A 20,322-nucleotide genomic window follows, 5' to 3' on the forward strand; every position below is an offset into this window, starting at 1 on the left:
AATTTTCCTAGAGAATATATTAAAATCTATTTTCTCTGATTTCCAGGAAACACTGAGGGATGGTAACATAAGTATAGTAACTTTTCTGTCAGAGTTGTTGCTAGGATTAACTATAAAGAAGACTGGAATTTTTATAAACTTCAAGTTTAACAAATATCATATTGTACATTTTATTTAATGCTTTGGTTTCTTACTCCGAAATTAATTTTGTAATATTTAATTAGAAAGATAAAGTACCTTGCACCCAGGAGTATGCCCTATTCTTTAGGTTTTGGCCTTTAATTTTATACATATACTTATTAACTTTTAGTCTATAAATATGAGCTTGTGATTATCAGAGGAGGGGCTAGTCATATCCTCAAGCTGATCAGCCTTTGAGACTTATAAAAGTTTTGACACCATCAAGTTAGCAAGTATAGCTCAAAGCAGATAATATGTGAATAATTTTATGCAGGGACTTCATTGTGGGTAGAACACTAGGTTTGGCTCAGAGGTAAATTTGTAATGTGTTACAATTTTTTCTAGTTCTAATGTAAGCCCACCTTTTCTTAGTGTTAGCACTTTTTTTTTTTTTTTTTTTTTTAGTTCCAATGTCTTACATATGTTTTAGGAAATTAGGGCCTATGCTAGGGACATGCTGCCGATCTTAAAAATAAAAACAGCAACACAAAACCAAACAACTCTACTCCTATTTCCCCAACAATAAGTATATTGCGAAAGGTTGGTTATTCCTAGAGAAATTCTAAGAATTACAACCATTCTTAAGTGGAGATTGTGGTAAACAGTATTCAAGTTATTGTTCTAGTCCATTGACCACGAAAGGTTCTTGTAGGTAAATATTCTTGCTATTTTTCTACAATATTCACAAAGTCAGCAGGGACCGCTTCAGGAAGGAAGGCTTAGCGGTTTTCCCAAAACCACACAAATCAAACAAGTAGGGGAGGAGGGACTGAAAGTGCCTGGTGTGCTGTCACAGTCTGGTAATTACCCAAACCGTCCTGGGACTGGCTTTCAAAGGGACACCAATGCAAAGCCGGAGAGGTGACAGCCAGGAAAACGGGAGAGGTGGCTTTCCCGGCATGCTCTGCAGCACACTGAGGGGCGCCAGACGCATCCCGGCGTGCAACGGGGAGCGCCCAAGGGCGATGGTTCACGGCTCCTGGAGGGGCAGGCGAAGTTAAGCCGGTAGGTGTGAGCATAATTAGTTTCGGGACCCTGCTTTCTCTGTTCCCCTTTACGGATGCCACCCCGTAAAGGGCAGAAGGAGGTCTAGTGACCATGCTCTCCTTGCGCATGCAAGCCACTTTCGGTGCCGCTTCGAGCACCGTGCCAGGTGATTAGCGGCTGTGGGCGGGCCTGCGAGCAGCACGTGACTCGGCCTGGCGGCCAATGACCAGCCGGGTGGTCCGGCAGCGCGACGGTCCCGGGACCCCGGAGCAGTGCGGTGTGGGTCGACTCCCGTCCACCCGGCAGGTACGCGCAGGCGTCTCGTTTGTCACGCGCTCCGCTCGTCCCCACGCGCCCAGTATCGTGTACTCCGCGCGAGGCGTTGAGAGTCTGTCGTGGGTGTTTTCGTGGGCAGGGGGACGGCGAAGGTGTGTGTGTGGGGGCGCCGTGCTGTCACGTGCGCGCCACAGCCTATCGCGGGCCGAGGCTCACCCGCAGCCCTCCTGGCGCCCCGGGGTGCGACGTGTTCCGTGAGGCTCGGGCGGGCCCTCACTGTCTGAGCGTTCTTTCGAAGCGCGTGTGCGGCCTGGAAAGTCTGGCTGCGACATTGCGTGCGCTCGTCTCCCGCGCGAGCACGGACGGCAAGTCCTCGGCAAAATGGCTGCTGGAAACAGTCGCCTAGCAGGGGCAACGCTGGGGCCGCGTGAAGGTCACATGACGAGGTTGGCAGCGCGTGCTGCTGGCGCGGGGAAGGGGGAGGCCCGGGGCGTGGCGAGTCACGTGCCCGCGGCTCGCGAGCCTGTGATTTCGAGCGAATTTGCTGAGGTCTGATGGTCGACTTTTACCCCTCCCTTCTCGAAGCTAGGCAAGCATCCGCGGTGCAGTGGAATGACCCTAATCTGAGAGACTAGATAAAGGGTCCCCGCCTTTGGCCAGTTTTGTAATCTTTCTATTTATATTTTAGAAAGATAGAGATTAGAGATGATTGTTTTTTTACGGTCTTATTTAGGCCCATGATTTCTTGGCCTCAGTGACATGCAGCTAACCAAAATAACAGGTGGTGATGGGGGAAGTGTAGCTCAGTGATATAATGCTTGCTTAGAATGTCTTAGGATAGGGCCTTGATTCCATAGCAAACTGAACAAAATTATTAATATTTATTACCAGATACATTTTCTCTTAAAGACCGTCCTCCCTCAACTTCATCTTTTTTTTTTTTTTTTTTGAGACTATGTAGACCAGGCTGGTTTCTAAGTCACAGAGATTTTGTTCAAGTGCTGGAGTTAAACGTATGTACCACTATGTCCAATGGCCATATCTGTCTTTTTTTTTTTTCTTCCTCTTAGAGACAGGGTCTCTCTACGTAGCATTGGCTATCCTGGAACTCACTTTTAGACTAAGCAGGGTTCAAACTCACAAAGGTCTGCCTGCTTCTGCCTCCCAAGTGCTGGAACTATGGGACTACAGGTGTATCACCGCTGCCCAGCTGCCCTGTCTTGATCCATTCCATTTCTGCTGTATATTTGTTTCATAAAGGTGTCTGGAAGGAGCAAGGCATAGCACTTGAAAATTTTTTTGAAGGTTTCTACCATCCAGCTTTTTGTTTTACCCAAGTCAAAGCTTTGTAGAAATGAAAAATCTATAAATTGTACATTGTCAATCACTACTAACACACTTTATGTGTAATATATATTGTGTATAATAATGTAATACAACACACACACATATACACACACACATATTTACTTTTAGACTTCCTCTATGTAGTCCTGGAGTTTGCCATGTAGAACAGGCTGGTTTTGAATTCACAGAGATCCTTTTTTTTTTTTTTTTCTGCCTCCCTAGTGCTAGGATTAAAGGTGTGTGCCATTCTATGCCTGGCAAATAACACACATTTAACATTTTAACTTTTAAGGGAGCCAAGGATCAATCCTTGGGTTCTCAAGCATCCTAGACAAGGCTTAATCCTTGGACTTCACCCCCATGGACTACTGTTTATATTTTATAGTCTCTCTTGATTTCCCTTTACTTAAAGTGTTGTGGAATTTTGTGGGAACAGAGTTTGGAAACCGTTCATTGAGCAAACAATAGCTGTCACTTTTGAATAATTATGCTAATAGCTAACATTTTTATAATACCATGTTCTAAGTACAGTGTATGTATTTTTTCTCTTCATTTTCTTGTCTTTTTGGATATAGGATTCCATGTAAGCCAGATATGTACCTTTAACTCAGTATGTAGCCAAAGATGACCTTGAATTTCTGATTCTTCTGTTTCTGGATTACAGTTGTGTGCCACAATAGTGAAATCTGATGTATTCATTACTGGGGGTAATTCTAAGGCAGGCATGATCCCACATCTCAAGTCTCCCAGAATTCATTGGAAACATGTAAGTATGGAGTAGGAGAACTTTAAAATTTTATTTTAAGCCGGGCGGTGGTGGCACACGCCATTAATCCCAGCACTTGGGAGGCAGAGGCAGGTGGATTTCTGAGTTCGAGGCCAGCCTGGTCTACAGAGTGAGTTCCAGGACAGCCAAGGCTATACAGAGAAACTTTGTCTCAAAAAACCAAAAAAAAAATTATTTTAAATTGTATGTGTCTGTGTCTGTCTGTCTCTCACTGTTTGTCTGTTCTTTAGAAGCCAGAGGCATTGGATACTCTTAGACCCAGAGTTCTAGGTGGTTGTAAGCTGTCTGATGTGGGGTGTTGGAAAGTAAACTAGGGTTCTCCTGCCTTTAGGATCAATTTTGAAAAAGAAAACAGCATGGGTGTTTTGTATTAGTGAAAATACAAAAAAATCTTTAATAGTCAAAATGGTTAGTCTGCAATCTAACTATAGAAGCATTCTAGAAGGAGAGAGGCTAGTCTGGGTTACATATTGCCACCCTGTATCAAAACAAAACAAGACGAAACAAAACAAAACAACAGCAAACAAAAGTTAAGTACTAACCCTGAAGTAGACTGGGCATTGAGACAAAATAATGAATGTAGAAACATAAATTAGTATAGTTTAATATTATAGACATGACATTTCATATCCTGTGGGAAATGTTCCTTAGTTATGTGGATTATTTAGGTAATCATTTGGGAAAAAAAAAACAAAATAAAATTCTTGCTTTAACAATAGAATCAAGCTCAGGTGAGTTAATTATTTAAATATAAAAGGTAGAATTACTACTACTCTGAGGCCAAGTGAGTGGTCTATGTACTTGTGATCCCAGTATTTTGGAGGGTAAAGAGGTAAATGATGAATTTCAGGCCAGCATGGGCTACTTAATGAGTCTTGTTTCAATAAAACAATATTACTGCTTTGAAGAAAATTAAGTAGACAGCAGGTATGATGGCACACACCTATAATCTCAGCACTTGGAAAGCAGAAGCAGACTTGCCACAGGTTCTTGGCCAAACTGAGCTACTGTTGATGCCCCATCTCAAACATTTTTCTCAAAGTGGGCAAGATGTCTCAGTGGGTAAAGATGTTTCCCCTACATCTGACAATCTGAGTTGAGTCTCTGGGAGGCACATGATAGGAGACAATTAGCTTCCTCTAGTTGTCCTCTGACTTTACATGTTTGGCACACACAATAGATAATAAATGTAAACAAACAGACAACCCCCCCCCCCAAAAAAAAACCCAGAACCCTAAAGATTCAGATTTGTGAACAAAAAAAATCATGTCTTTAAAACTTGTTTTGAGGGGCTGGAGAGATGGCCCAGCGGTTAAGAACTGGCTGCTCTTCCAGAGGTCCTGAGTTCAATTCCCAGCAATCTCATGGTGGTTCACAACTGTCTATGATGTTATTTGATGCTCTCTTCTATCTGATGCCCTCTTCATGCAAATAGAGCACTCATGTATAAATAAATAAAAATCTAAAACAAAAGTCTAAAAGAAAAAAAAAAACAAAACAACTTGTTTTGAGAAAAGAGGTTTGCTTTGTTGCCCAGATTGGCCTGGAATTTACTATCCTTTTGTCTTGGTCTCCTGAATAGATGGAATGTAGCAGTTGCACCTAGAACATAATACTTTTTGTAGTTATAATGTCATTCCTGTGTCTTACCATTCTTATTTTTACATATTTAGATTTGTCTCAGACTTGCTATGTTATCTTGAACTCCTGACCTTTCTGCCCTAGCCTTTTAAATACTGGAATTTCAGGCACATGCCATCATACTAGATTATAGTTAGGTCTTTTTAAGGCTCTTGGCTTGATGGTTTCTCAGAGTTTGCTTGTTTTTGATGACTTTTGATAGTTGCTGGGAATTGAACACTGGATCTCTGGAAAACCAGTCAGTGCTCTTAACTGCTGAGCCATTATCCAGCCTTCTGATAGATTTTTTGTTTTTGTTTTTTGTTTTTGTTTTTAATGAGGCAGACTTGGGGTTTGGTATAGATATTTAAGTAGTATGTGTGTGTATATGTACATATGTAGTGTGTATGTATTATAGTGTTTTTAGAGACAGGGTTTCATTGTGTATTTTTAGTTGTCCTGGAACTCACCAAGTTGTTTTAATTGTGTGTGTATATGTGTTTATGTGTGTGTAGACATGCTCATGTTGCAGTTGGAGGTTGAAATTGGGTACCTTCTTCAATTTTGCTCCATTTTTTTTTAAAAGACTTGCTCTCTCACTGAACCTGGAGTTCATTTGATCTTATTGATTTGTCTAGAAGGGATGGCCAGTGAGCTCTGAGAATCCTTCTGTATCTGCCTGTCAGCATTGGGATTACAGATGTGAGCTGCTGTGCCCGGCTTTTTTACATGAGATCTGGGGAGTTGAACTCAGATTCTCTGGCTGTGCAACAAGCACTTTACCTATTATTATTTATTTATTTATTTATTTTTTGGTTTTTCGAGACAGGGTTTCTCTGTGTAGCCCTGGCTGTCCTGGAACTCACTCTGTAGACCAGGCTGGCCTCAAACTCAGAAATCCACCTGCCTCTGCCTCCCAAGTGCTGGGATTAAAGGCGTGCACCACCACTGCCCGGCTTTGTTTTATTTTTGTTTCACTTATTTTTTATTGTGTATGTATTCATCTATTTAATGTGTGTGTATATGTGTGTGTGCATATGTCACAGTTCATATGTGAAGGTCAGAGGAACACTTTCAGGAATTGGTTCTTCTACTGTGTAGGTCCTGGGAACCAAACTCAGATTGACAGGCAAGGAGGTAAGGACTTTTACCCACTGAACCATCTTGAAGGCCCTATTCAAGATTTTTTATTACATTTATTTATTTTTGTGTGTAGGTGCATATATGGATGTTAGAGCACAACTTGGGTGCTACTTTTCTCCTGCCATGTGGGTCTCAGAAATTGAACTCAGGTTGTCTGGCTTGGTGGAAGATTCCTTTATCTGCTAAGCCATGTCACCAGTTTTATTTTTAATTTTGAGGAGTATTTAAAATAAATTTCCTATTGTAACCTAGCTTAATATCAAAACTGTGGCTCCTGAATGATGAGATTATAAGCATGAACTAACACCACACTTAGTCCAGGCTAATCTTGAACTCCAGTCTTTGCCTCAGACTCCTGAGTTCAGAGATCACTTCCCAGATAATGCTTCGGCTGCTGCTGCTGCTGCTACTGTCCTCCTCTTCCTCTTCTTCTTCCTCCTCTTCTTCTTCCTCCTCCTCTTCTTCTTCCTCCTTTTCTTCCTCCTCTTCCTCCTCCTCTTCTTTTCTCACTTCTCTCTTTCCTTCCTTTCTTCTTTCTTTCCTTCCTTCTTCCTCCCTTTCCCTCCCCCCTTCTTATTTTAGTTTATTTTTAAAATGTGTCTATTGACTGCTTTGTCTGAATGTATATGCCTAGTGCTCTCAGAGGTCAAAAGAAGGTGTTAGATCCCCTAGAACTGGAGTTATGAATGGTGGTGAGTCACCCCATGTATGTTGGGAGTCATCTATGCTCTTGATCATTGAACACACTTTCCAGCCTCAAGCTAATGCATCTTTGAAGTAATTTTTTTCTTTTTTGACACATGGTCATCTCATCTAGTTGAGGCTGGCCTTGAGTTCATAATTCTCTTGTCTCCACCTCCCAAATGTTGGGATTACAGATGTGCACTGCCATGCCCAGTTTATTTTTCAGTTTGTTGAGATAGAATCTTGTAGCCTTGACTGACCTTTAGCTTGCTGTTTAGATAAGTTGCCCTCAAATTTGTGGCAGCTCTCCTTCATTAGTTTTCTGAGCATTGGAATTACAGGTGTGAGCCATCATGCCTGGCTCAGTATGAGATTTTGTTTTGTTTTTTTGAGATATGTAAACTTTGGATGGCCTGAAACTCTGTATATCAGGCTGGCCTTGAACTCAGAGATCTGTCTACCTCCCAGGTGCTGAGATTAAAGGTGTATATACCACTATGCTTGGGTTTAGTTTGAGTTGAAAAAAAATTTTTATTTTATTTATGCGTATTGGTATTTTTGCCTATATTTATGGCACTATTTTCATTTTTGGTGCCATTAGAGGCCAGAAGATGACATTAGATCCCCTGGAATTGGAGTTATAGGCAGTTGTGAGCTGCTGTGTAGGTGCTAGGAACTGTACCCAGGACTTCTGGAAGAACAGCCAGTGCCCTTAAACACTGAGCACTATTTTTCTAACTCCAAGCCTGAAATTCTTAAGTGATGTGCTGTGGTTTAAGTGGCAGTGATAATCTGGTATGTTTGTGATATTGGCAGGTTGAGACTGTATAGAACGTTGTAAACCATAAGCATTTTAGTTTTTTTCTAATGGGTTTCTATTTTTTTCCATTGGACTGTTTTCTGTAGTAAAATGTATCATCTAGTTTATATCTTAAAAATAGAACTTTGCTGGGCTAGATGTGGTAACCCTAGTACTCTAGAAGCACAAACATGAGTTCTGGCAAACTTGAGCCACATAGCAAATTCTAGGTCAAGAATTTGGTATGTAGCTCTCTCAAACAAACGAAATCACTTTGCTGTAGAAGCAAGAGGAAAAAAAATCAGCAAGAGACCACATATGGGGCTGAAGAGAAGATTAAGCTGTTAAGAACACTTAATGTTTTTCCATAGGACCAGGGTTCAGTTCCCAGTATCCACGTAACTCACAACTGTAATTTCAGTTCCTGTAACTCCAGTTTTAAGGGGTTCTGTGCTCCTACTGTACTCCTTAGGCACTGCATGAACATGACACACACATGCACAAATGCACGCACACAAAGACAAATACTCTTATCCATAATAAAGGTACTTTAAAATATTTTTTAAATTGTTTTGCAATTATATCATTTTCTCCCTTCCCTTTTATCCCTCCAACCCCTTCCTCAAACATTACTTGCTTTCTTTCAAACTCATGGCTTCTTTTCTTTGTTATTACATGTGTAGATTTGTGTGTATATGTGTGTGTGTGTATATATATTCCTAAATATGTAAATATAACCTGCTTAGTCCATTTGTTACTTGTATGTCTATGTTTTTAGTAGTGGATAACCAGTTGGTGTGCTCTTCTGCAGGGTGCTCTTCTCCTGCTCTCAGCAGTTCTTAATTGCCTGTAGTTACTTGTGTAGGGTTGAGCCCTCATGGACCTTCCCCCTCTGTGTTCACATGTGTATTGTATTGGTGCTGTCCTTGTTTAGGTCTTGTTTAGACAGCTGTGTTGGTAAGACTTCATAAATGTAGCTTCTTTGTGATTTCACAATCTCCCAGCAGAATTTCTATTCCTCTGGTGATTACAGTCTTTCTACCTATCTCTTCAGAAATGACCCCAGAGCCTTACGTGCAGGAGTTGTCTTGTAGATATATCAGTTGGGACTGGGCTCCACAACATTGTTTTTTGATTGGTTGTAGTTTTCTCAAATGGTCTCTGTCTATTGCAAAGAGATGTTTTCTTGATGAGAGCTGAGTACTATACTTATCTGTGGGTATAAGGACAAACATTTAGAATGTAGTTGGGAGTTACACTGGTTTAGTTAAGTGGTAGTTGTAGATTCTTCAAGACTTATGACTTCACTAGCACTGAATTGTTGGTTAAATTTCCTCTACTAGGCATGAGTTCCCTTTGTTGAACAGGTCTTTAGTCCAGTAAGAGAGCTGTTGGTACCGCTAAGGTATATGTGCCAGTACTTTGTCCTTAGGGTTAGCATGCAGTGCTGGTCATTGTGATTTACATGTATTTCTAGGTATTCCAGCTTGTGTCCAGTTGACAAAAAGAACCAACCAGCACAGTAGTATAGACTTGCTAACTAGAGGTAGATGTGGGATATGCAGGGCAGAGGCACAGGTATGCAGGCCTGGGACCTTTTCTGAGCAGAGTGTGTGTGTGTGTTATGTGTGGAATTTGTATTGTGTGTTATATGTGCATTGTATGTGTAGTGTGTTTGTAGTTGTGTGTGGAGAGCAAATACACCTGCCTCTGGATAGTTGTAAAAGAAGGTTGAAGCCAAGCCAAACCCTGGAGAGTCCCCACTGATGAGAAGGGGCTCATAAGATCAAAGGAAACAAGGAGGCTCTCTGACTGAAACTCTGGGAACATGAGTGAGCATAGGAATCATCCCCCAAATGGCCAGTCATGACAGAGGCACATACTCAGGATTTTGTCCAGAAAAACTCAGGATTTTGGACCAAACTGGACTTTCTTTGGAAACAGACATGATACCATGGAAAAATGAGTTTGTCCCACTGTGGTTCCCCAATCCTCACTTAGCCACACCTTGGCCACCTCAGTGAGTCTGTGCATTTTCAGGTCTGTTCATCTGGTAAGTGTTCTGACCCTCTGCTTTGCTAGTCTCCTGGGATCACAGGACCTACCCAGCTCCTACCTGGAGGGATGCTGTCATCTGAGTGAAAGGTTTGACTAGTAACTTGGTGCCGTAGTTTTTATTTTTATGGTATACAAATTGAGGTCAGAGGACAACTTATGAAGTCAGTTCTGTTGTTCCCAGGGATTGAATTCAGATCGTTAGGTCTGGTGGCAAGCACCTTTACCCATAGAGCCATTGTACTAGCACAAGTGATGTGGTGCAGTGTTTTAAAGGTAAAAACAAAAGTAGATAGTCTTTGTAGGAGAATGAACAGCATGCAAGAAGTTTTAAGAAAGAATGGATGTTTCCACAGCTTTGCACTGAGTGTTTCTTTATTTTCCTCTGGATTCTCAGGGACTCAAGTTTCTCTCCTGTGCCCAAGAGATCAGTTAGTGGGAACCTATGAAAAATGTGGCCAGAGCATTTCAGATATATATCAGGGCTAGAGTTTGCTGGGCCTGTATGAGGCTCTACATCCATGCCCAGACCACAAGCAAGCAAACAGTATGTATCAATCAAACGGGTAGTGGAATTGGGATATAAGTTTAGGGGAAACAAACATTAAATTTCTTGACAGTGGCATGAAAATTTTGTGTGCACAAAGGCAAAGAAACCTGGCAGACATCTCCAAACTCTTGGGACTATAAGATAGGTAGATTAAAGTCTTAGGACTTAGGTCAGAGCCATTTTACACCACTTTAAGAAGAGACATTTTGTAAGTCACCCCCAACACTGAGACACAGTCTGGGACCTAGGATCAACCAGTTAACAAACAACTTTCTTTTATGTCAGTTTCTGTTTTAAAATTCCTATGTTTGAAATTTATGTTGACTCATTGACATTGGACTCCGGATAGATAGCACTGTTATTCTTTTTTTTTTTTGTTTTTTTTTTGTTTTTTTTTTGTTTTTTCGAGACAGGGTTTCTCTGTGTAGCCCTGGCTGTCCTGGAACTCACTCTGTAGACCAGGCTAGCCTCGAACTCAGAAATCCGCCTGCCTCTGCTTCCCAAAGCCCTGTTATTCATATCTGGATGAAGCCAGGAGGTACAGTATTGTATTCCTGCCCTCTGGGACACTACACAGTAGGCTGGATCTGACTTCAAGTGGGGATCATTTTAAACTATAAGATCACCAAATTAGTCAGTCTACCTCTCTGCCTCTCTCTGTCCCTCTTTGTCTCTCCCTGTCTCTCATTCTCGTTGCACCTTAGAAAGTGTTGAAGGGCAGGAAAGTGCTGCCACACATGCTCTTATTACTGTTATCTTTTTTAACAATAAGGTCTTGCATGTATTCTTAGCATCTCTGTATAGACCAAGGCTGTTAGCTGAAGGCTAGTCTTTTTTTTTTTTTTTTTAAAGATTTATTTACTTTATGCCTATGAGTACACTGTAGCTGTCTTCAGACATACCAGAAGAGGGCATAAGATCCCATTACAGATGGTTGTGAGCCACCATGTGGTTGCTGGGAATTGAACTCAGGACCTCTGGAAGAGCAGTCTGTGCTCTTAAATGCTGAGCCATCTCTCTAGCCCACCAAGGCTAGTCTTAACTTGGAATGATTCTCCTATCTTTCCCTCTTGAGTACTGAGATTTAGCTGTAGATTTTGAGCTTAAGTTCTACTAGAAAGCCAAGAATAGCTGTTGAATAGGGAGTTGTTCAAATTTGGACCCCAGAGTTGACCATGGTGGCACATGCCTTTGATCCCACCATTCAGGAGGCAGAGGAAGGCAGAACTCTGTGAATTCAAGGCCAGCCTTAGGAAGTTCCAGGTAGCCAAGGCTACTTAGTGAGATCTCTGTCTTAAAGAAAATGTGTATCGCAGGATCAAGGTGAGAGTTGTTATGTACATTTGGAGTGCCAAAATAGGTTGAATCTAATGTGTCTGCCTTAGTGACCACCAGACAATCTCTAACTTCATTATATCATCTGCATGCTAATTGGCCTCTCTTTCCCTTCCTATGACAGTTGATAATTGCCATTATGACACAGAAAGACCTATAAGAGGGAAGAAACAGATGGTGTCTGAATTTCTGGAAAAAACATTTTTTTTTGAGATAGGTCTACTCTGTGTAACCATGGTCTTAGAGATCTGCCTGCCTTTGCTTCTGAGTGCTGGGATTAAAGATGAGCACCACTACCACCACCCTGCTTGCTCGTGTTCTCTCTCTCTCTCTCTCTCTCTCTCTCTCTCTCTCTCTCTCTCTCTCTCTCCACTTCTATTTTTAGAAAATATTTATTTTTAATTATATGTATGTATTTTTTTAAGGATTTATTAAAGATGTATCATTTATGTATGTAAGTACACAGTCACTGTCTTCAGACACACCAGTAGAGGGCATCAGACCCCATTACAGATGGTTGTGAGCCACCATGTGGTTGCTGGGAATTGAACTCAGGACCTCTGGAAGAGCAGTCAGTGCTCTTAACTCTGAGCCATCGCTCCAGTCTCATGTATTTTTATTTATACATATGCAACATGTGTGCTAACACCCTAGAAGGCTAGAAGAGGGTGTTAGATCTCCTGGAGCTGGAGTTACAGGTAGTTCTGAGCTACTGGGAACTGAACTTGGTCCTTTGAGAGGGCAGTAAGTAACAGTTGTAATATCTGAGCCTTCTCTTCAAGCCCCCATTTCCATTGATCAAGAATAAATTTCCTTTGTTACTTAGTTACAGATGGTCCTGTTACTGTTTTATGTTATTTGGCTTTCTATTGCTATAATAAAACATGGTGACCAAAATCACCTTGCGGTGGTGGGGGAGGGGTGGGGAGGGTCTATTTAGTCTTATAGCTTACAGTCAGGGAAGACAGGGCTAGAGCTCAAGACAGGAACTTGGAGGCAGGAATTAAAACAGAGGTCATGAAGGAGTACTGGCTACTGGCTTGTTCCTCATGGCTTGCTCAGCCTCCTTTCTTACACAGTTCAGGCCACTTGCCCAGGGGCAGGACCATCCTTAGCGAGTCGAGCCCTTCTATATCAATCATTAATCAAGAAAATGCTCCACAGACTGGCCAACAAGCCATCTTAGTTGAAGCATTTTTCTCAGTTGAGATTCCTGTTTCCAGAAAATTCTAGCTTGTGTCAAGTTGTTAAAAAACAAACAAGCCTGGACTAGACTCTTTATTTAATCCTAGCACTCTGGAGACAGAGGCAGGTGGATCTCTGAGTTTGAGGCCAGCCTGGTCTACAGAGTGAATTCCAAGACAACCAGGACTATGCAGAGAAATTCTATCTCCAGAAACCAAAACCCAAACCAGCCAAGCAAAAAAATTGAACTAGGACATGTTTCCCTAGTCCCAAGAGGTAAAAAGGATCCAATTTGGAGTTAAAAATTGGGAGAAAGTTAATTTAAAAAAAAGCAAAAACAAAAATTAGTGGGGCTTTATTTGAAAGGTGGAAGACCAGGAGTTCAATGCCAGCATTGACTGCAGGAAACACTGCCTATAAAAAGCAAGGGCCAGGAGAACACCTGTAATCCCAGCACTTGGAAAGCTGAGGCAGCTGGATCATTTTAGATTCCAATTACTTAGTTACACAGTAAGTTTCAGGAAAGGCTGGACTTCAGAGAGACCCTGCCTCAGAAAGAAAAAAAAAACAACAAGAATCAAAACAACAATAAAATCTAACCAAACAAAAATTAAATATCCTGGCTGCCAAGAGGGCTTGGTAAAGGTGCTTGCTTAAACAAGCCTGGGGATAGAACTCGGGTAGAACTCATGTAAAGGTAGATGGAAAGAAAGGATTCTGTGATGTTGTCCTTTAATTTCCATATGTACTCCATGTCACATGACCCCCCAATCATTTGTGTCCCCAATAATAAAGACTAATTTTAGAAGTTAAAATTTGATGAGCAGTGATGGCATTTGCCTTCAATCCCAGTAGGATTAAAGGAGGCAGAGGCAGGCAGATCTTTGTGAGTTAGAGGCTAGCCTGCGCTACAGAGTGAGTTCCAGGACAGCCAAGGATAAACAGACGAATCTTGTCTCAAAAAAAAAAAATTAGAAGTTAAATTTTAAGTTAAAAGTTTAAAAGTTAAGAAAGGAGTTTGAGAGATGCTGAGCAGTAAAGAGTTTACTGTTCTTGTAGAGTACCTGAGATCAGTTCCTAGCACCCATGTTAGGGGATTCACAACTGCCTGTAACTCGAAGGCCAAGAAAGATATCTGATGCCTCTGGTTTCCATCATGTGTGTGTGCATGTGTGTGTGTGTGTGTTATATGTGTGTGTGTTTTCATACATTCATACTTGTGTGTGGATGGGCATATGGGAAATCAGAGGACAATTTTCAGGAGTCCATTTCCTCCTTTACCATGTGCATCCCAGGGATTGATGAAGTTCTTCAGGCTTGAAAGCAAGCACCTTTACCTACTTACTCATCTCAATAACCAAATTTCCTTTCTTTAGAACCTATTTTTAATCTATGGGCAACTTGAAAGGCAAGACTTTATCTCCTCCTGGTGGCTGCCAAGATTTTCACTGAACCTGTACTATACTTTTCTCCTAAATTCTAATGAAATTGTACTGGTGGTTTTAAAAAAATAAAATTAGGTAGCATATAATTTTTCCAAATTTGTATGAGTAGAAGTTGATCTCTTACTGCATTTCTCTTCCCAAAGCTGTTTGTACTTTTGCTTATAGCACAATATAAGATCACTTGGTATTTTCATTGTCCTATTTATTTGTTCTTGGCAAGTTGTAGATGCTTAAAGATAATGCTAATTTATAACCTTTTATTTGTCAATATAGTAAATTAAAATTACATCTAGGGTTATAGCTAAATCAGTAGAGTGCTTCAGAACCAACAAAGCTTGGTTTCAATTTCTAGCATCACTGTAAACTGAACATGGTGAGCGAGTCTCTAATCCAACTATCTGGGAGGTGGAGGCAGAAGGGTCAGGAGTTCAGGGCCATCCCTGACTACATCGTAAGTTGGAGGCTAGCTTGGACTATAAGATCCTGTCTTAAAGTCTCAAAACCATAAAAGCAGGTTTTCTATATTATGTAACCCTGGGCTACTAGCTGAGATTTTTAGAATCTTATTATTATGGCAAGTTTTTGTTTCACTGATACTCATTGTGATATAAGTTGGCCAGTACAAAGTTTGAAGAAATAATGTAGGGAGTCAGTTCAAAGACATGGCAGGAGTGTTTTTAGTCCTTAGGACTGAATAATGCTTATTCTCTGAAGGCAGCCTATTATAATAGATTCTTCCTTCTCTTGCCCACTGTTCCACCTACCTTCTCAGTAGTCAAGAATTCTATTTTAACATTACATATATACTTTGAGCTCTTTTCTAGAAAAGGAACCTAGTGTAATAAATTCAGTAGACTCAGCAGTCTTCACCCCAGGAATGTCCTTTCAGTTGTTGCATAGGAGGAGGATTAATGGTGTGAATTGTAGGTGTGAGAATTTCAGTCTGTGAACCCACAGTAGAGTTGATTAGTTTGTCATTCAGCATTTATTGAGCCCCTACCCTTTATGGGCCGCATATGAAGTGTCCCTGGGGAACCTAAAAAAGACAACTCCTTGTATATAAAATTCTTATAAATTGTTGAGGAAATTTAAACATAACAATAAAAAGTAGTTTGATGTTAACAAGCAGTATACCAGTAAAAGCAGAATGATATGGTCCATATGTCAAGGACTTGTACTTCTTAAATCCATAATTATGTTCTCAAGAGTTATATGCAAGATTGTGCTAGTTTTCAGTTTTTTTCTTCCTGAATTGAAAGTTGACTCTACAGTGCTTTTGCCCCAGCTTCTCAAGTGTTGAAATTGCAAGTGTGAATTACCACACTCAGTTAATTTTCAGCATTTGAATTTAACTTGCAAATTCTGCATGCATAGAATTTCTCTCTTTCTCCCTCTTTATTCTAGTGCGTCTGAATTCTCATTTTTTTGTATGGATGTGGGAGACAGATGATACCAATGTCATCTTCAATCAATTTTTTCTACCATATTGTTTTGTATGTGCAGTTGATAGTGTGGATGTGTGCAAATGCCTGTGTGAGTGTGCATAATACAGGGGCTTGCATGGGTATGAAGGTCCAGGATCCATGCTGGAACTCTTTCAGGGATCACTTTCTGTCTTTATTTTTAGTTTTTGAGATCCCGTCTATCACTGAACCTGAAGCTAGACTGGCTAACCAGTGAATTTCAGGGATCTGCCTCACCCCAATCCTCAGCAGTGTGTTTATTGGATCATTCTTGTTTTGTTTTGTTACATGAGTTCTGGGGGGGTGGTCTACGATTAAGTCCTTGTAGTTTTGTGGCAGACATTTGAGTGCCTGAGCAGTCTCCTTAGCTCCTAGACCTTACTGTTTTGAGGCACAGTTTCCCAGTGAACCTGGAGCTCATTGATTTGGCTAGGCTGGATAGCCGACAAGCTTCAGGGTTCTGCTTGTCTCCATCTTCCCCAGAAATGGGACTACAGATGTGACCATTTTGTTTTGTTTTGTTTTTCTGAGTCAGGGTCTTACTGTGTAGCCTTGTGTGGCCTGGAGCTTGCTATGGAGACCAGTCCTGGAAGTCATACAAATTACACATGCCTTTGCCTCCTGACTGCTGTGGTTAAAATTGTACACCACCACACTTTTTTTTTTTTTAAGATTTATTTATTTTATGTGTATGGGTTTTTTGCTTGCATGTATGGCTAGAATAGGGTTTTCAATCCCCTGAAACCCGAGTTACAGATAGTTATGAATCACACCATGTGGGTACTGGAAATCAAACTCAGGTCTTCTGGAAGAGCATCCAGTGCTCTTAACCACTAAGCCATCTCTCCAGTCCTCACCTGGGTTCTTTATTTATTTATTTAATTTTATTTATTTATTTATTTATTTAATTTTATTTTTATTATTACTGTTTTTTGTTTTCACATGGGTGCTGGTGATCTGAACTCAGTCCTCATGCTTGTAAATACTTTAAGAACTGGTCAACATTTTTGCTCCTCATTCTCTTTAAAAATTAAAAAAAAAAGTATTTGTGTGCTATATATGTGTAGCATGCAAGGATTAACCAACTACTTGCAGGAGTTTTTGCCTCCTACCATGTAAATCCCAGCCATCCAGTATGTCCTTAGGCTTGGCAGCAAACTGCTTTACCAGCAGAGCTATCTTACTCTCTTTGTGGGACAGTGTATCACTTAGGTTACTTCAAACTCTTGAGCCTTCTGTGTTAGCCTCCTGAGTGCTGGGATTAGCATGTGTACAAAGATACCCTGCTCTTCATTTTCTCTGATTTTCCTTTTTATCTTTTGAGACAGGTATTTAGATCTGGCTGGCCTGGCCTGCATCTTAGGTATATAAACAAGCTGGCTATGAATTCACAGAGATCCCCCTGCTTCTATTTTTTGAATGTAGATTACAGGAACTTGCCACCTGACACATCAATCTATTTACTTTCTGCTTTTGTTTTTTGAGACATAGCACTGGCTATCCTGGAGCTCACTGTGTAGAGCAGACTATCCTCACACTCACAGAGATCTGCTTACCTCTGCAATTTGAGTGCTAGGATTAGAGGCGCTCACTATGCATGACACTTTTTGAGATAGTTTGTTGATGATCCTCTTGTTTCTCATGTGCTGGCTTACAGTTGTGAGTCACCATGCTCGGCTTAAGTTATGTTCATTTTCTTGTGAGACAGGGTGTCATGTAGCCCATTCTTGCTTACATGTTCTATTTAAGCAAGAACATTCTTCTGGCTAAAGATAACCATGACTTTCTGATCCTTCTGCTTCCCAAGTGCTGGGATTTGTAGATTTTCAAAGTTAAGTAAATTGTGACAAATTAGATTCCTCAATTAGCTTCACCCATAAAGTCCCTATATCTCAGTTTTATTTCATGCCATGTATTCTCTTTTATTCATCTTTGTTTATCCATATTACAAGTATTTTGACTTTCAGGCTAGGAATCCAGGAGTTGGCAAACCTTTTAAATAAACAATCAGATTGTAAATATTTTTGCTATGTAGGTCCCATTGTTTCTGCCAGCATGAAAGCAGGTATAGACAGTACATAACATGGCTATGTTTTAGTTACTTATGTTCCCTGAAATTCGAATTTTATATAATTTTTACATGTAAAATAATGTTACTATTTTGAAGGGCTAGGGATATATAGCTCAGAAGTCTGGCATGGACAAGGAAAGCCCTTGGGTCATCTCCAGCACTGAAAAAAAAAAGTTAAAATTTTTTTTTCTATCTAAAAATATAAAGGTTTGGGAATACAGCTCAGTGCTTGCTAGGATGCATAAGGCTGTAGATTCAATCCCTATTACCAATAAAAATTAAAAAAAAAGAAAAATATAGAGACCCAGTAGTGTTGGTTTGTGCCTTTAGTTCTAGCACTTGGGACATCAAAACAGGGAGATTGCTCTGAGTCACAGGCCAGCCTGGCCTACATTGTGAGTTCTAGGCCATTGCCATGGCTGCAGAGTAAGACCTTGCCTCAAGGAAGAAAGTGTATATATGTGTTATCTGTGGGCCTTATGAAAGCATGCAGGACATATTCAATAGAAATTACTATTATTTATACATGCATGTACAACTCTTCCCCTGTTACTTCTTTATGTAGTATGGTTGTCTTATTAAAAGCTTAACCATTGTCACTGTATCACGGAAGTCAGTTTGTTTCATATTTTCTTTTCTCTTCTGTCTCTTTTTATTGGATATTTTATTTATTTATATTTTAAATGTTATCCCTTTTTCTGATTTCCCCTCCGCAAACCCCCTATCCCATCCTCCCTCCCCCTGCTTCTATGAGGGTGCTTCCCCACCTACCCACCCAGTCCCACCTCACTGCCCTGGCATTCCCCTACAATGGGACATCAAGCCTTCACAGGACCAAGGGCTTCTCCTCCCATTGATGCCAGATAAGGCCATCCTTATGCAGCTGGAGCCATGAGTCCCTCCATGTGTACTCTTTGGTTGGTGGTTTAGTCCCTGGAAGCTTTGTGGGGGTCTGGTTGTTGATATTGTTGTTCTTCCTATGGGGGTGCAAACCCCTTCAGCTCCTTCAGTCCTTTCTCTATTTCCTCTATTGGGGTCCTTGTGCTCAGTTCAATGGTTGACTTCAAGCATCCACATCTGTATTTGTCAGGCTCTGGCAGAGCCTCTCAGGAGACAGCTATATCAGGCTCCTGTCAGCAAGCACTTCTTGGCATCCCAATTCTATTCCATTGATCTACCTGCCTGTCTCTGTACCAATTCCATGCAGTTTTTTTTTTTTATCATAATTGCCATGTAATACAGCTTGAGGTCATGGATGGTGATTCCCTCAGAAGTTCTTTTATTGTTGAGAATAGTTTTTGCTATCCTGGGCTTTTCATTATTCCAAATAAATTTGCAAATGCTCTAATTCTATGAAGAATTGAGTTGGAATTTTGATGGGGATTGCATTGAATCTGTAGATTGCTTTTGGCAAGATGGCCATTTTTACTATATTAATCCTGCCAATCCATGAGCATGAGAGATCTTTCCATCTTCTGAGATCTTCTTTTCTTTCTTCAGAGACTTGAAGTTCTTGTCATACTAATCTTTTACTTGTTTGGTTAGATTCACACTAACGTATTTTATATTATTTGTGACTATTGTGAAGGGTATTGTTTCCCTGATTTCTTTCTTAACCTATTTATCCTTTGAGTAGAGGAAGGCTACTGAGTTAATTTTATATCCAGCCACTTTGCTGAAGTTGTTTATCTGGTGTAGGAGTTCTCCAGTGGAATTTTTGGGGTCACTTAAGTATACTATCATATTAGCAAATAGTGATTTTCCTTTACAATTTGTGTCCCTTTGACTTCCTTTTGTTGTCTGATTGCTCTGGCTTGGACTTTGAGTACTATATTGAATAGATAGGGAGAGAGTGAGCAGCCTTGCCTAGTCCCTGATTTTAGTGGAATTGCTTCAAGTTTCTATTTAGTTTGATGTTGGCTACTGGTTTTCTGTATATTGCTTTTACTATGTTTAGGTATGGGCGTTGAATTCCTGATCTTTCTAAGACTTTTAACATGAAGGGGTGTTGAATTTTGTCAAATGCTTTCTCTGTATCTAATGAGATGATCATGTGTTTTTTTTCCTTTGAGTTTGTTTATATAGTGGATTACATTGATGGATATCTTTAATTGGGAAGGAGACTAGTATGACCAAAATATATGGAATCTTCAAAGAATTAATAAAACACTACTAAAATATCTTTTAAAAAAACTATCTCTCCTTTATTATACTGGCTAGTCTTAAATTCTTTTAGGTATTAAAGGCCATGCATTTGGTTTGGCCTGAGTCAAGGTCTTAAAAGTTTAGGAACTAAACTACTCAGGGTGCTGAAGGAGGCAGTGTGGTGCTGAAGGAGGCAGTGTGGCGCTGTATCACCTTAAAACACTGACAGGTCAAGAGGGCTTTAGGATCA

At 40.5% G+C, this 20,322-nt stretch overlaps 1 protein-coding gene across 2 annotated transcripts in view; it reads left to right on the forward strand.

Moving 5' to 3' along the window:
• Positions 1–1,137: 1,137 nt before the first annotated feature.
• The window catches only part of Mga (MAX dimerization protein MGA), an 88,221-nt gene continuing 69,036 nt past the window's right edge, over positions 1,138–20,322 (forward strand). The window contains exon 1 of one of the 2 annotated variants that reach the window (XM_028766895.1): positions 1,138–1,185. The gene's annotated coding sequence lies outside the window, so the exon portion shown is untranslated. Of the gene's footprint in view, positions 1,186–1,425; positions 1,474–20,322 lie in introns of those variants that run through there. The other variant, XM_028766893.1, reaches the window with a different exon arrangement.

The sequence above is a fragment of the Grammomys surdaster genome, unplaced genomic scaffold (genome assembly GCF_004785775.1).
Source record: "Grammomys surdaster isolate TR1022 unplaced genomic scaffold, NIH_TR_1.0 170, whole genome shotgun sequence".
NCBI lineage: Eukaryota > Metazoa > Chordata > Mammalia > Rodentia > Muridae > Grammomys > Grammomys surdaster.